Here is an 18,569-nt window from a genome sequence, read left to right as displayed (position 1 = left end):
ACCATATGCTAATGAAATTATAGGTGATTATCAATGTGGATTTAAACGTAACAGATCAACTACAGATCAAATTTTTCACATCAGACAGACACTTGAAAAAAAAGTGGGAATATAATCAAAATGTCCATCAGCTATTCATTGATTTCAAAAAAGCATATGATTCGGTCAAAAGAGATAAATTATATAATATATTAGTAGAGTTTGGAATACCTAAGAAGCTTGTTAGTATGATAAAAGTATGCACCAGTGAAACAGAAAGTAGAATTCGTGTGGGTATTAATATGTCTGACAAATTTACAATTCATGATGGGTTAAAACAAGGAGATGCATTATCTCCATTGCTCTTTAATTTTGCCTTAGAATATGCTGTTAGGAAGGTAAAAGAAACTAAAGAAGGACTGAAATTAAATGGTGTGACTCAGTTGTTAGCATATGCAGATGATGTAGACTTACTGGGGGATGATGTGAATACAATTAAGAATAATGCTAAAATATTTTTCAAAACTGCTAAAGAGATACAGTATGTAACATTGTTATTCGTACACATAGAATTTCCGAGGAAAAAATGTCATATCTACTAGTAAATATAATCATATTCATATGTACCTGGAAACTAATGTTAATGAAGGTTTCACCAACAAATGTCAATAAAAATGTATGTTCAAAGTGCATAAACAGAGCATATAATTTGTGTGAAAAGAGAAAAACACGCTGTTTCATGCAACATTGTTATTCGTACAGGCAAGAGTTTCAATCTTCCTCGCATACAGCGCCACCGCTATTCGGGCGATTTCGTGCAGTTTGCAACTTCGTAACAAGTTTGAACATGCAGGCGCGCTCCCCGTCAAGCGGAATGGTGGCGTAGGTATTGTTGTAGGCCTATCGTCTATCTGTCAGCGTGTTCTAAATGGGCAAGGTGAAGGAACTTAGTTCCGATCTGAAGGATGATATTATAAATTTGGCCCTTAGAGGTTATTCGTTAAGAAAAATTGGACAAACAGTCAATAAATCACACTCCACAGTTCAATACATAGTAAACAAATTTAGAGAAGAATGTTCAACACAGAATGTGCCGAGAAAACCAAAAGAGACAAGGTTGAATAAACGTGATAAACGCTTTATTTTAAAAAGAGTGCGAGAAAACCCCCGACAAAGTGTTCCTCAGTTACGACCGTTAGTAGGAAATGTTGCTGGCAAGATGATGTTCGATCAAACTGTCCGACGTGCCTTGTGGAAGCATGGATATCATGGCAGAATACCACGAAAATGGTTGTATGTAAATAAGGTGAATCGCAGGAATAGACTTTCATTCGCGAGAGAGCACATTCACAAGGACCAGGAATTTTGGGATAGTGTCATATGGTCAGACGAGTCCAAGATTAATATATACGGGTCAGATGGGATAAATAGGGCCTGGAGAAAATAAAAAAAAGACAATGATCACATTACATTAACACAGTTCCAACAGTTAAACACGGTGGTGGCTCATTAATGATTTGGGGCTGTATGTCGTCCAAAGGTGTTGGCACAATCTAGTTTATTGATGGTATCATGGATGCATATGTCTATTTGGACATATTGAAGAACAATGTAAAGCAGAGTGCCCATATAATAGACATGCTGCCTATCTACAGATTCCAGCAAGACAATGAGAGTAAGCATAATGCGCGAGTTAGCATGAATTGGCTTATATGGAATGTGCCCAAAAATGGACATGTCGCCTATCTACAGATTCCAACAAGACAATGACTGTAAGCATAAGGCGCGAGTTAACATGAATGGGCTTATATGGAATGTGCCCATAGTACTACAAACACCAGCTCAAAGTCCAGACTTAAATCCCATTGAGCATTTATGGGCAATTTTGAAGAGGCGTTTCCATAAAGCAGGCGTCAAGTCCAAACAAGAGTTGAAAACTGTTGTGCAAGCCGAGTGGAATAAACTAAGCTCTGAAACATGTCGGGAACTGGTTAATTCTATGAGGAACAGGTGTCAAGCAGTAATTAAAGCCAAATGATACGCATCAAAGTATTAGAACTGTCAGTCAATTTGCTCTGAATATACTTTTTTCTTTTATATTATTAAGTGTACGAATAGAAAAGTTGTACAAAAAATGGCATGTTTCTCTTTCAGATTCATTTAATTTATTATTGTCATTGGTTATACAGAATTTGGGTAAGATTTTATGTTCCTAATGATATTAGTTATTGAATTGTAAAGAAACAATTTCAAAAGAGTGTATTTCCTTTCAGATATTAAAGCATTTTCTTTGAAAATCCGTGTGTACGAATAAGAATGTTACATACTGTAGGTTTGGAAGTTAACAAAGAGAAAACTAAAATTCTTCCGCCCAGAGTTTGGACTTGGAAATTCTATTTTTGTCTTTTCTGTCGAAAGTTAGGGAGGGTCATGTGAACCGCTGAACCAATAGGCTTTGACCAGTTGCCGTGGTGAGGGGGATTTCTCGTGGTTTTCTGCGTTGCCAAGTGTATGCCTGACAGCAAAAGTTCAGCGTTATTGTGCGGTTTGTTTGTACTTTTTTTTTCTTCGTATCTGTGATTTTTATACTAAAAGATGATGAGCCTAATGCGAATACACCGGCGAAATCGGAAGAAAAAAAAGTTGTCGGGCGTGGTATTCCTCTGCGTGGCCAGACTCGTGAATTAGTATGTGCAGTGCGAGTTTATTTTGAAAATGAAAGAGATAATAATGGCCCCTGGATTCCGTTTAAAAAAGTGATTGGGAGAACAGCAGCTGCTCTGGGAATTATCAGAACGTCCGTGATGTCCGTGAGTTAACACATTAAGTTTTTTTTTAAGCATAAAAAGGACATTGGAGTGGCCCTTGTTACCCCAAACCATAATACCGTATCTTAGTAAAGCATCAAAGTTTGCCATATAAAGGCACTTTACAGTTTGGGTGCTTGAGATGTCTACCATTTCTCGAAGGGCATAGCACACACTACTTAATTTTGATTGTAGCGTGTTTATGTGTTCTGTATAGCTAAGGTGTTCATCCAGAATGATACCCAGAAATTTTGATTTTTTTTTTAGGCTCTAGTTGTGTATTCCCAGATATTAGATTGAGGCTTATTTGGTTTCTGGTTTGGATTGTAGAAAATGTAATGTAATTTGTTTTTTTGCTGTTGAGGAGTAGATTATTATTTAAAAACCAGTCGTCTAATTTGTTTAATACGTTATTATAGTAGCCTTAGATTATAGAGCATCTTTGGAAGTGTCTGTTACTATAATATTTGTATCATCAGCATATAATATTGCATTTGCCTCCGGTATAACATTTGGTAAGTAATTTATGTACATAAGAAACAAAAGAGGGCCAAGAATACTTCCCTGAGGCACCCCACATGTTACACTTTTCATGGTGGAGTGTTGATGTGTTACGTATCCTTTTGCTGTGGTGTGAGCGATTTCTACAATTTGCTTTCTATTGGTAAGATAAGATTGAAACCACTTTTGTGGTAGTCCACAAATACCAAGTTTTTGAAGTTTCCACAGCAATATCTCGTGATTTACAGAATTGAAAGCTTTTGATAGGTCACAAAAGACTCCTACCGTGTGATTACAATTATTCAGAGATTGTGTGACACATTCTACTAAGTCTGCTAACGCTGTTTTCGTGCTTCGTTCGGACCTAAAACCATGCTGCGACAAGCTTAAGATTGAGTGTTGACTACAGAAATTTTCTACTCTCATCATTATTGCATGTTCAATAATTTTTGAGAAAACTGAGAGTTGCAAAATGGGCGTAGGTCATTTTTCTTCAGTAATGGTAAACCAACAACCAACAGCTATCTTTAGCCTGTCTGGGAAAATACCCTGTTCAATGGAATTGTTTATTATATGTAGTAATGGTTGACATAGGGAACTATAACATTTCTTAATTAGGAAGTCTGGTATTTCATCAATGCCGGAAGATCGTTTGTTTTTTATACGCCTGAAGATTATCTTTAATTGCTGTTCAGTAATGGGGGAAATGAACAAGGATTTGTCATTCACTGTTATGTGTGTAGAACATTCTTCTGGAGCAGCCATAAACCCATTCCTTCTATTTGGAACTGCATTTACAAAATGCTCATTGAAAGCATTCGCAATATTAGGGGGATGTTGGACTTCTTTTCCATTAATGCATATCACCATATTATTACGTAAAGATTGGTGTTTTGTTGATGCATTTCTTATAATTTCCCACATTGTTTTACATTTATTGTTTGAATTATTGATTTTACGGTCATTATGATTAATTTTTGATTGGTGGAGTACATTTTTATATATTTGCCTATACCTCTTGTAATATTTCAGAAAAGATATATTGGGATTCACCTTACTTTCAGAATGGAGCATTTTTAGTTTTCTACTTGAGATTCTGATTCCGTTTGTGACCCATGGTTTACACTCGGTGGATATGTTTACTTGTTTAGGTGGAAAACATTCATTGTGTAGCAAGATAATTTTGTTCAGAAAGAGATTAAATTTTTCGTTTGTGGAGGGTAAGTTATAAATATCTTCCCAATTTTCGCTGTTTAGTTTTCCAATAAACATGAGTATAGAACCTTCATCATATTTACGTTTCTGCATTTTTAGTGGCTTTCTATGATATTCAGTAGCTTCTCTTTTACATGTGAACATAAAAATTGTGCTTCATGGTCGGAGAAGTGGACTGATATGTTTTCACATTGAAACTCTTTTGAGTGTACACTTATTAACATGTGGTCTATGAGGGAGAGTGTCTCTTTCGTTATGCGCATGGGTGTAGTTACAATTTGCTTTAGGCCAAAAGTGTTTATTGTGGCTTCAAATTGCAGTTTCCATCCTGTATTTTTTAGAAAATCAATGTTTAGGTCCCTGCATACCAAAATTTCACATGTATAACTTTTTAATTCATCTAACAATACTGACAGATTTTTTATGAATATTGTATAGTCTGCATCAGGCGTTCTGTAGCAACATACTATTATTAAATTATATTGTGCAAGACGTACAACACTAACTTCAAAATGTTTTTCTATAGGTCTCACAGTTTTGGGGACAATTTGTTTGGCAATTATATCATTTTTTGTAAATATGCCTGTTCCCCCTCGTTTTATTAGAGACCTTGATGGTGGAAATTTGGAATTTGAAGGTAAGTAATTTCATCTTTGGACAGCCAGTGCTCAGTAACACACAGTACATGTGCATCTAAACATTCATCGGTTAGGAGCATTTCTAAATCTAACACTTTGCCTGTAATACCTTGAATGTTTAGATGCACAATATTGCATTGTATAACTCTCTTTTTCATTTGAGAGAAACTATTGGGTGTAAGACCTTGTTCCTTAGGTTTAACATTTACAATATTTGTTGCATTTTTACATTTTACAATAAAAAATCATCTTTAAATTTGCCCGGAACACTCCTTATTCTATCGGATGTTCGTGCAGATGGTTCTTTTTGTTTTACATTAACTCTTTTATCATTTTCCACTTCCTTGTCTTTTTCATCTTTTCTCACTTCACTGTAATCTTCATTTTCTTCACTACCATTTTTATCACTTACCATTTGACTGCATTTTTCACCATTCATCACAAGACAGACTTTTCCGCTATTTACCACATCACTATATTTCTTTCCATTTACCACTTCACTTCCCTGATTATTTATGGGGTGCCATTTCAGTTCAATAGGATTGCACTTTCTTCTTTGGTTTATAATGTATTCAGTTATCACCGTACCTATTGCTTTTGACACCTTTTCTTTTCCAGATCGGTTCAGATGCATGCCGTGATTTGTGAAATTGTTTCTCTCTAGCCTGCTTACATCAACAATATCGACATTACTAAAGTTTTTGCACAGGTGTCTGATATTCTTGTTTGTCTCTTTTATGGCCACATTAACACAAGATTCCGGTATGAGATCGTATCTCGTTGGTATATTAACTATGATCACTTTAGAGTTTCTTATTTCAGGTAGTTTCTTTTCCAATGTATATATCACATTGTGACCCTCATTGCATGCTACATTGTTTGAACCTGCCATTAGCACTACACAGCTGCTGATTTCTTTGTTTTGAGGTTTTAGGCTACTTACAATCTGCCCAATTTTTGCACCTGGCTTGACAAAACCTAACACTGAAACATCGCCTAGCTGACTCTTCACTTTTTCTGCCATTCCTCTGCCACGACTATCAGCATAGATGATCACTTCTGGTTGACTAACACTCGATTTTTTTATTTTCGAGATGTTTGTGGTTGTGTTTTTTGACTTCACATTTCTTCTGTACGTTCTTGAATTAGTTTCTGGGTGTATTTCTTCAGTCTTGAAATCTTGTAGTGTAGAAAATCTGTTTTTACTCTCGAAATTTATGCTATCAATGTGATGTTTTTTCTTTGTTGATTTCCTAACCACTTGAGTCCATGAGGATGTAGTATTTGTTATTTCCTTTGCCTTTTCAATAGTTTCTAGTCTGTTTTTCAGGGCTTCATTTTCATTTTTTAACTCCTTTATATCACTTTGCAGTAGATTCACTACCTGCAAAAGATTCGTGAGTTCCTCATTTTCAACACTTTTTTCTCCGTTTTCACATTGCGGACAGAACCATTCACTGTTTTGGTCGATTTCTTCATCGGCATTCAAGTTGCCGCACTTAAAGTGTAACCATTCATCACACATGTTACTGTGCCATGGCAATTAAATAATATGTAGATATTGCAAGTCACTTCTATTTGCATTGATGTGAATGGGGCATTGCAAACAAGAAATCTACTGTTTCCAAATAATCACTGACAAAAAAAGAAGGCACGTACAATGTTTACCAGTATGATTACCGTTCATGCATATGTTTCTGACGTTTCTGAATAGTTGTGTTTTTGTTTCGTACAAATATTTTTCAAAGAAAAATATATGAATGGCTTATTGCAGAAAGGGACCTGAGTCACTTTTGCACAATTCTGAGAAAAACAATGAAAAATCGTATAATATTAATAGTGTAAGAAAGAAATGTGCCGTTGTTGGCTCAAATATTCAACATAATGAATAGTTAATTTTGCAACCCTCAATGCACCCCCTGCAGTATTCTGCTAGACACAGTGGAGATGAAAAAATTAACTCCGATACCTCAAAAATGTGACTCAGGTCCCTTTCTGCAATAAGCCATTCATTAATCAGGGAAGTGAAGTGGTAAATGGAAAGAAATATAGTGATGTGGTAAATAGCAGAAAAGTCTGTCTTGTGATGAATGGTGAAAAATGCAGTCAAATGGTAAGTGATAAAAATGGTAGTGAAGAAAATGAAGATTACAGTGAAGTGAGAAAAGATGAAAAAGACAAGGAAGTGGAAAATGATAAAAGAGTTAATGTAAAACAAAAAGAACCATCTGCACGAACATCCGATAGAATAAGGAGTGTTCCGGGCAAATTTAAAGATGATTTTTTATTGTAAAATGTAAAAATGCAACAAATATTGTAAATGTTAAACCTAAGGAACAAGGTCTTACACCCAATAGTTTCTCTCAAATGAAAAAGAGAGTTATACAATGCAATATTGTGCATCTAAACATTCAAGGTATTACAGGCAAAGTGTTAGATTTAGAAATGCTCCTAACCGATGAATGTTTAGATGCACATGTACTGTGTGTTACTGAGCACTGGCTGTCCAAAGATGAAATTACTTACCTTCAAATTCCAAATTTCCACCATCAAGGTCTCTAATAAAACGAGGGGGAACAGGCATATTTACAAAAAATGATATAATTGCCAAACAAATTGTCCCCAAATCTGTGAGACCTATAGAAAAACATTTTGAAGTTAGTGTTGTACGTCTTGCACAATATAATTTAATAATAGTATGTTGTTACAGAACGCCTGATGCAGACTATACAATATTCATAAAAAATCTGTCAGTATTGTTAGATGAATTAAAAAGTTATACATGTGAAATTTTGGTATGCGGGGACCTAAACATTGATTTTCTAAAAAATACAGGACGGAAACTGCACTTTGAAGCCACAATAAACACTTTTGGCCTAAAGCAAATTGTAACTACACCCATGCGCATAACGAAAGAGACACTCTCCCTCATAGACCACATGTTAATAAGTGTACACTCAAAAGAGTTTCAATGTGAAAACATATCAGTCCACTTCTCCGACCATGAAGCACAATTTTTATGTTCACATGTAAAAGAGAAGCTACTGAATATCATAGAAAGCCACTAAAAATGCAGAAACGTAAATATGATGAAGGTTCTATACTCATGTTTATTGGAAAACTAAACAGCGAAAATTGGGAAGATATTTATAACTTACCTTCCACAAACGAAAAATTTAATCTCTTTCTGAACAAAATTATCTTGTTACACAATGAATGTTTTCCACCTAAACAAGTAAACATATCCACCGAGTGTAAACCATGGGTCACAAACGGAATCAGAATCTCAAGTAGAAAACTAAAAATGCTCCATTCTGAAAGTAAGGTGAATCCCAATATATCTTTTCTGAAATATTACAAGAGGTATAAGCAAATATATAAAAATGTACTCCACCAATCAAAAATTAATCATAATGACCGTAAAATCAATAATTCAAACAATAAATGTAAAACAATGTGGGAAATTATAAGAAATGCATCAACAAAACACCAATCTTTAGGTAATAATATGGTGATATGCATTAATGGAAAAGAAGTCCAACATCCCCCTAATATTGCGAATGCTTTCAATGAGTATTTTGTAAATGCAGTTCCAAATAGAAGGAATGGGTTTATGGCTGTTTCAGAAGAATGTTCTACACACATAACAGTGAATGACAAATCCTTGTTCATTTCCCCCATTACTGAACAGGAATTAAAGATAATCTTCAGGCATATAAAAAACAAACGATCTTCCGGCATTGATGAAATACCAGACTTCCTAATTAAGAAATGTTATAGTTCCCTATGTCAACCATTACTACATATAATAAACAATTTCATTGAACAGGGTATTTTCCCAGACAGGCTAAAGATAGCTGTTGTTAAACCATTACTGAAGAAAAATGACCCAAAGGATTTATCAAATTACAGGCCCATTTCGCAACTCTCAGTCATCTCAAAAATTATTGAACATGCAATAATGATGAGAGTAGAAAATTTCTGTAGTAAACACTCAATCTTAAGCTTGTCGCAGCATGGTTTTAGGTCCGAACGAAGCTGGAAAACAGCGTTAGCAGACTTAGTAGAATGTGTCACACAATCTCTGAATAATTGTAATCACACGGTAGGAGTCTTTTGTGACCTATCAAAAGCTTTCGATTCTGTAAATCACGTGATATTGCTGTGGAAACTTCAAAAACTTGGTATTTGTGGACTACCACAAAAGTGGTTTCAATCTTATCTTACCAATAGAAAGCAAATTGTAGAAATCGCTCACACCACAGCAAAAGGATACGTAACACATCAACACTCCACCATGAAAAGTGTAACATGTGGGGTGCCTCAGGGAAGTATTCTTGGCCCTCTTTTGTTTCTTATGTACATAAATGATTTACCAAATGTTATACCTGAGGCAAATGCAATATTATATGCTGATGACACAAATATTATAGTAACAGACACTTCCAAAGATGCTCTACAATCTAAAGCTAATAACGTATTAAACAAATTAGACGACTGGTTTTTAAATAATAATCTACTCCTCAACAGCAAAAAAAACAAATTACATTACATTTTCTACAATCCAAACCAGAAACCAAATAAGCCACAATCCAATATCTGGGAATACACAACTAGAGCCTAAAAAAAAAATCAAAATTTCTGGGTATCATTCTGGATGAACACCTTAGCTATACAGAACACATAAACACGCTACAATCAAAATTAAGTAGTGTGTGCTATGCCCTTCGAGAAATGGTAGACATCTCAAGCACCCAAACTGTAAAGTGCCTTTATATGGCAAACTTTGATGCTTTACTAAGATACGGTATTATGGTATGGGGTAACAAGGGCCACTCCAATGTCCTTTTTATGCTTCAAAAAAGAGCTATAAGAATCATAGCTGGAGTAAAGAAAACTTATTCATGTAGAACTCTTTTCCGTAAACTTAATGTGTTAACTCTCCCCTGCATATACATTTATGAATGCTTAATTTATGTTAAGCAAAATATTTCCAACTTTGCCACAAATGAGGAAATACATGGCCTAAACACAAGAAATAAAGACAAACTTCACATAAAACACTGCCGCCTTAACTTATGTAAGAAAGGTCCCTTAAATTCTTCCATAGATCTGTACAATAAACTGCCACAAGATGTGAGGAAAGAACCAAACTTGATGATATTCAAGCACAAGATAAAATCAATGCTTCTGAAGCATGTTTTTTATTCTATAGCTGAATACATGGAAGCGACTTTTACATAAGACAAATGTACATAATGTAGTATAATCACATATTATTCTTGTAAAATTAAATGTCAAATGAAAGTGGGTAATTAGTATATCTTCTCATGTTATATTTTTTTTGTGATTTTGATATAATAGCAGAGTAAGACCCAATTTTTTTTTACAATTTTTGGCTATATATTTTGTATTTGTAAAATCTATTAATGTACCTCTATTGTAATGTAAGTATTGACATGTCCTATATTACCATGTACTGTAATTTGTACACACCGGTAGTCCTTGGACGCAAATAAACTAAACTAAACTAATATAATACAATACGATATTTTATATTTGATTTATCATAAATGGTAAAAAGGTCAAGTACACTGTTCGACAGTATCCTCAAAACTTGTACGAACGTACCGTGCAAAGAATAATTTCCGAATGCGTGGTACTGTGTTTTACAAACAAATATGCATACTTTTACAATGTTCATGCACGAAACTACATTACCAGAAACAACTTAGGATTAAGCTTTTTTCTTAATAAAACATACATGTGTAGTACGGGACTTTACATTATGTTTGGTTGATGGTTATTCATTATGTGATGAAATTGTAGTCATTCAGAAAATGTACCTTGTACATGGAACGGTTGATTAATATTATATTTGACATTTGATTTATCATAACTGGTAAAAAACAAGTGCACTTCCAATCAATTTACAATTCACTATTTGATATCGCTGTGTAGACAACAATGAAATTAATATAAACTATAAAGGATGGATAATATTGAGTAATCGGAACTCGACGTGCCATTTTAACTGGCGAGCAAAACGAAATATGCCACAAGAAGTAACTGGACCCTAAAATTTGATTGCAGTGCAGATGTTCATACGAACAGTCTCCACAATACCCTAGATAGAATTCTAACCCTCCGCAATAATTCCGAGTTTTCGGCTCATCGCCCCCCCCCTTCCCACCCTCGAGAGAGTCCTCCCCCAAAAAGGCCAAGCACGGCGAAGTCGGTTGCCGCGGTGTAGCAAGCGAATGCGTGGGTCTCCGCCTCCCTGCCTCTGCCTGAAATGCGAGCGAGCGAAGGGTGCATGTTGACAGGAAAAGATGTCCTGTACGACTGGACAAAAAAAAGACGTTTGGCAACACCGCTTTCCCCCCTTTCACACTAGCACAAGTGGAGACGAAAAGTCTGGGGTTCCTCAAGTCCAAACTCTAGCCGGAGCGACTTTAAATATATGCTTACAGGCCGAAACCAAGTGTTAGGTAATAACCAAAATCTAATTATCGATAACAACTCGTTTGAACCAGTTTCCAAATTCAAATACTTAGGAGTAATATTAACAAATTAAAATTATATTAAAGAGGAAATAAAAAGTAGGCTTAATTCAGGAAATGCATGTTACTTCTCTCTTCATAAACTTTTGTCTTCTCGTTTAATATCTAAGAAACTAAAAGTTAAAATATACAAAACCGTAATTTTGCCTGTAGTATTATATGGATGTGAAACTTGGTCCCTTACATTGAAAGAGGAACATAAATTGAGATTATTTGAAAATAAGATCCTTAGGAAAATATATTTGGACCTAAAAGGGATGAGGAGACAGTTGAGTGGAGAAGGTTACATAATTTAGAACTACATAATTTGTATTCATGTCCAGATATTATTAGAATAATTAAATCAAGAAGACTTAGGTGGGCAGGCCATGTGGCACGAATGGGAGAGGAAAGAGGAGTTCACAGGATTCTTGTTGGGAAACCTGATGGTAAGAGACCTGTAGGAAGGCCAAGACGAAGATTGAGGGACAACGTTGAGATGGACCTAAGGGAAATCGGTAGGGATGGAAAAGAGTATATAGAACTTGCTCAAGATAGGGAAAGATGGAAGGCCTGTGTTGCTGCAGCCATGAACCTTCGGGTTTAAGAAGGCTAGGGAGTTATAATAATAATAATAATAATAATAATAATAATAATAATAATAATAAATTCTTTATTTCCGTAGACCCATATCCATGGGTGTGGAAAACGTCATATAATACTAAATATTACAAATGGAGTAAGATTATAATAAAAAGAACAAAATGCAAACACAAAAATACAAATAAATCATATGGGTTAAACATAAACAGTTATAAGTGTTACATACTAAACTTGTAAAACAGATAATCCAAATATAGGAGACATACAATATCAAAAGAATTTAAATGCTTCAATTTACTAATCCAGTTTAACTATTGAAATTCATTGAGATTATATAGAGGTATATCTGTTAAATACTGTTTAATTGATTTCAGTTTCTTGTGAGTTTCTGTAATTTCTTTGATGTATGTGGGAAGTTTGTTATGGTATTTTATTCCTGCAACATGAGGTGATTTGTCTGAGAGAACAAGTCTGTGTGCTTGCATGTGGAAGTTCTCTTTTTGACGTGTGTTGTGCTGATGGACGGTCGAATTCTTATCTAATTTACGGTGTTTAAGTACATATTCAATTACTTTGTAAATATATAAGGAATATATGGTCATAATTTTATTTTCTCTAAATAATTCTCTACATGAGTTTCTAATTGGTATTTTGAACATATACCTTATTGCTCTTTTCTGTAGAGTAAGCAATCTTTGAGTGTATTCCTGTGCAGCTCCTCCCCATGCTATTATGCAATATTCTAGGTATGGATATACAAGTCCATAGTATAGATTTGTGTTTATTTCAGACACATTATATTGTGTTAGGAGTTTTAGTAGATATAAGTTTTTCCCTACTTTTTTGCATACATGATCAATATGATATGACCATCTTAATTTGTCATCAATAACTAAACCTAAAAATGTAATTAGTTAGTTAGCTAAATTTTATGAAGATTATGTGCAGTCTGTGTTAGCATTAGAAGGGGAACTCAAGTTATGGAGACAATTCTGGTTATTGGAAATATCTACCCCAGATAATCCAGCAGAGGCGTACAAATTTTCTTCCTTGTATCCCAAAATTAGAAGTTTGCTTCACCTGTTGTGTGTGATTCCAGTCACAACGGCTACAGCTGAGCGTTCATTCTCCAATCTGCGGAAAATCAATACCTACCTTTGATCTATAATGGGCAATGAACGATTGAATGGTTTGGCTGTCCTAAACATCCATAAAAGACAAGGTAGTGTCTGCTGCCACGTTCTTTTTCTGCTGGAACCTCAACACAAAAAAAAAGAAGAAAAAAAAAGATGTGGGCTTCCCCGATGGCGGAGTGGTAGCGTTGTTGCCTTGTAATCAAGGGGTCCTGGGTTTGATACCCGGTGGAGGCACAAGTGGTTCGGATCCCACTTTAAACTGTAGGTCCAGTCCCGATTAGCCTTACTGTGCATAAAGTGGACTTAAGACAACAAATCAATCAATCAAATCAAAAAAAGATGTGCATGCCAGCAGACTCGGTCTTTGTCTTATCGTGATTTCATCAAGCTATGTATGCAATTACGTCTGTAACACATACTGTGAAGTTGTAGCGATTACTCCTCACAAAAATGTTTAAAGATTATGTCCCTTAGCACTCTTCTAATAATAAACCTAAATGCTCTCGTAGTTAGGTTAGGTTCTGTTAACATTAAAATAATATCGCTAAATGCTTTCTAAAGAAAAAGGTTTTAAATTACCTGTACATCAGGCGCGGAGCGTCCATGTAAGCCGGGCTTACACTTTATTAGTTTCTAGTAAAATGTATGTAATTATATGGCAAAATTCGTAAAAACTTCAAAGTTCAACTCGGCCCGATACCAGTCTTCGAGATCGATCGTGTTTGTTAGATTGCAACACTTCAGCACCAGGGGGCACATGGGAACTCCCGCCTTCTGCTTGCGGAAAGTTGTAAGCCGTCTGAATGTTGCCTTACAAATTTCTGACCGCGAAGGAAGCAGTGCCTACCGTATCTGGATGGAGAAGAGCAAGGAATATAGGGAGAAGAGTGGGCCAAACCCTAGGTTTGTAAACCTACGGCCACAGGCTTACAGCAGCGTTGCAAACCTCATGTTTAGAAAAAGTGTTGTTCATGGACGTCCGCAGTATTTCTTTCCACCAGGGAGGATTAAGCAAAGTTTTTTTTTTCAGGGGTTGAGGTAAACTAGGTATATTTCCCTTCTCAAAATATCTGCAACGCCCTTACAATAATTAACAATTTGATGTGACTGAAATGAAATTGTATGTGTGAAAATGGTTGACATTCATTTTTCAGGAAGTGTCTCCTTGCCTTGCTCCTTCTGAACATCCATGGCTAACTAACTAACTAACTCCCTAGCCTTCTTAAACCCGAAGGTTCATGGCTGCAGCAACACAGGCCTTCCATCTTTCCCTATCTTGGTGTCGTTTAAACTCGGAAATTATGCTACATACTACTAAATTGTTGTGTGATTTTCATATTATTAATATTAATTTATAACAAAAACATAAATATAAATTCGAATGGTTCAACTAACGGCATGGGTTCGACGTTATACGTGAAAAGTTTGAGAAAATTCAACCACAACGAAAAGTGGCCCTCTTGTTTTATTTATATCCCCAACTTACAAACGACTTTTTAAACTTGTGCGAGATTTAACACCATTATGCTTGGGTTGGCTTCACTGAATATGCTCCAGCGAGACACAGGTCCTGCAAGAGGAGGGGCTCCAGCGTTGTTGGGTATGAATGGTTGACTGCAAAGGAAATTTGAGCCGGTGGTGCTTCAAGGAGGTTTTTTTTCCAGGAACGGGGAATTCTGAAGCAAAAAACTAACAGGAAGGGAAAAAGGAGAAACCTAAAAATGAGCGGGATACGGGAAAACTAGATACACATTGATGTGCTAAATTCTTGTTTCTGTTGTTAGCTTGTAGGAGAGCATAACATCAGAAATATTAAGATCTCTGCTTTCCGTTTATGTATAAACTCAGCTGGTAATAATTCAGCTAAAAAGTGCAAAAATAAATAAATAAATAAATGTTAATGAAAGCTGAAGATTGAACCAATTTTACAAATCTCGTGTCAAATGTGAACCAAATATTATTAATTACGTAGTCCGTGATTCAAACACTCTCCGAACAGCGTTCGAAAAGCCCGTTTATGATCTTTTAGGTGCTAGATTTGCTTTTACAGTATCCTAAGAAAGCACTTACATGTCCTTTGATAGAAATTTCTGGATATGTCCCTACAATTAGTGAGCATTTCTTTTATAATTAATATCGTATTTTTTTTAATAAATATAGGGAATATTAAGGCAAGAGAGGGAATTTTTTTATATCCGAAAAGGATATTCCCGTCACAGTCCGCAAGATCACTGCTTTGAGCAGTGACCAATTTTGGATCTGGTTTCTTTTTGTTTCCCCGTTCTTGTTGTCGAGTTATTGTGTATTTCTTTCCTCTTCAAGTCTTTCCAGTTGTTAATTTTCCTCATCAGCCTTGGAAAATGTCCAATTATAACTCCATTAAGCCTTGTTTCCATGATTATGAAAAACTAAATATGCTGACCAAGGCAGTAATTTATTTTATTAAAAACATAAACTAACGTAACGTTTCAACCTTCTAGCAAGGTCTTCTTCAGACTCTGTATCAAGATACTTGATACTTGATACTTGATACTTGATACTTGATACAGAGTCTGAAGACCTTGCTAGAAGGTTGAAACGTTACGTTAGTTTATGTTTTTAATAAAATAAATTACTGCCTTGGTCAGCATATTTAGTTTTTCATAATCATGGAAACAAGGCTTAATGGAGTTATAATCGAGTTATTGCTTTTGCGAATTCCATCTATTCAAAGTGAACTGTCGGCTCTGTGCTGTTGTGTGATAGTGAAGTGCATTATGGAATAAAACGAGTGTGATTGTGCGTTGGGGTGGAAAACTTGGTGCAGACGCCGTTATCCAGCAAGGATTTAGCTGCCAATAAGAAACTTGTGGATGTAGGTATCCTTCCTTCTGTATCAGGAACAGAAACGAAAAATAAAGTGCTCCGATTTTGTGATTCAGGGTACGAAGCTGATATTTGGTTATGCGGTTGTAAAAAGTATTCTGCACTTTTCTGTTTCCTTCTGTTTTCGTTTCTTTATTATTATTATTATTATTATTATTATTATTATTATTCATTTTATCTAACTTTGCATATTTTTTATCGTTACGTTACTCATTGTGATAGGACTAAGACTGACTTAATTATCAGTTGAAATGTAGGAGATACACAGCCTAGCAAAGAAAACACCAAACCCAGGGATTTATCCAGAATTTTTAATTTGGTGAAAAATTCCAGGGAAGTGTTCTGAAAAAATGGGGGGGGGGGTCGATGTGTGTGGATAAATCACTAACCATGTCAGCCTAAAAATAAGCACAACGGGAAATAACCTTCATCATGATAGGCTTACACTGTTGGAAAGGTCACGCTCCGCCACTGATTCAGGTGCTACATTAAACTAATTATAAAGCAAAAAGAATTAAGGAATGAAGTAAAACAGACTGTTTAAAATATGAAAATACTTCTGTAACTTGTGCGTTTCTGTGTTCGCGAGGAATACGCTATTTTTAATATATTGTTTTTTTATACAATGTAATTTTTAAATATATTTGTTCTTAATAACTTGGCCGCATGTACAGATTACTGGAATTGGTACTTAAAGAAATATTAAAGTATAAAAGACTTGTTTCACCATGGTAAACTTTAATTTAAAGTAGAACTGTAATCTTCATTAGTATGTATGCTATGTGTACACTTTTGGAAATTGGTGCCCCCCCCCCCCCCCAAAACTGAATCCTGGATCCGCCCCTGCTAAGAAGCACAAGCATCCCCCAAAGGGGGATAGAGTAAGGCCAGAGCCACTCTGGAAAGAAAATATCTCTCTACATCATTTTTTATTTAGTGTTGTTTTTCTGCCACTTTTAGCTAATGACGATGACGATAAGTGATGATATGATGTAATTGATGAAGGGACACCCATGCCCAGGACAGATTCAAACCTGGGCCCCCTGACATCGTAACATGCTGTTTTAACTGCTCCGCTACTGAGTTTGACGGTACATCTTAGAATAAACATTATTTTTTTGTTATTATAACTCAACTAAACGTAATTCATTTTCTATTGATTGATTAATTTGGTTTATTTTACTTCGCTTTTCTGCCAGTTTTGGTTAATCGCGAAGCTGAGGATGAGCGGTGACATGATTAAATCGATGAAGGGACACAAAAAGAAAAACCGCCAGGGATTCGAACCCGGTACCCCTGGCGTCGTAGCACACTGTGTTAATCAGTTCGCCATAAAGTTCGGCAGTATTCATTTTCATCCCAGCAGTTTGGTTTCAACAATACCTAAAATATTTAAGGCTAAAGCGAATTCGCCAAATAAGATGGCAAGAAATAGGATCATGCACACTTATTTACCTTGCCGCACAAGTCTAACTGGAAATATGTCTTATCTTGCCTCCCCCTCTGAAATGATCTTGCTGACGGCGTTCCACATGGACATGCCCAAACAAGAAAACTTCAAATGAACTTTTCGACTCAAGAGGTAAACCACAGCAACTTGTTAACTGTTTAACGTTCGTACTTTATACTCTTCATCTACTTGCATATTTCGGCTTACAAATAAATGCAAATCGATGCTATTGCATGCAGACCATTTAGTGGAAAGGTCTCCTAATACTCATAAATTCATGAATAATAAATATCGCGTGAATAGTTACAGTGTACAGTCTTGGACACAGCTGGCTTGTAACGACCCTATTGAAGAAGCAGTGAAGCAAGCCTTCCGTGTCTGACCACCAAGCGCCTTGTGACTAGACAACCCAAACAGCATTGCAATTCTGCGGCTTGTATACCAGTCACGGGTATACATCTCTGTAAATTGAGTAGTGATGCCAAAGAGAAATACGAGATGAAGATTGTCGATCGTAATGTCTCGTGTTCTCGACATGGAATAATACTCGGTCCACGTTACGTTCCATTATTTAATGTTGTTTGGGAACGAACCTGACGGACTGGGTTTATATTTTCACTCCTTGAATTACAGTAAATTCCATATTTTACAATTACATTAATGCTTTGAACGAAAATAATGCCCAGAAAAACATCGAACACACATGCACGCGAAAACAAACACACAAAGCTAAGATTTAACTTCCTAGTGAATGTCCAAATAACAGTAAATGGAGAAGCACGATGTGCGAAACATGGGATTTTTCACAGAAAGAATGCGTCTATTTGTGACAT

General features: G+C 35.6%; 1 protein-coding gene across 1 annotated transcript in view; it reads right to left on the bottom strand.

The window, feature by feature from the left end:
* The window catches only part of LOC145991785 (pickpocket protein 28-like), a 65,384-nt gene extending 47,580 nt beyond the window's left edge, over window positions 1-17,804 (bottom strand). The window contains exon 1 of the mRNA XM_083127836.1: window positions 17,742-17,804. The gene's annotated coding sequence lies outside the window, so the exon portion shown is untranslated. The remainder of the gene's footprint in view (window positions 1-17,741) is intronic.
* Window positions 17,805-18,569: the final 765 nt, after the last annotated feature.

Source organism: Lepisma saccharinum, chromosome 8, assembly GCF_977018435.1.
Source record: "Lepisma saccharinum chromosome 8, izLepSacc3.1, whole genome shotgun sequence".
In the NCBI taxonomy this organism is placed as follows: Eukaryota; Metazoa; Arthropoda; class Insecta; order Zygentoma; family Lepismatidae; genus Lepisma; species Lepisma saccharinum.
Note: the sequence above shows the minus strand (reverse complement) of the source record. Positions and strands in the feature narration are given on the sequence as shown.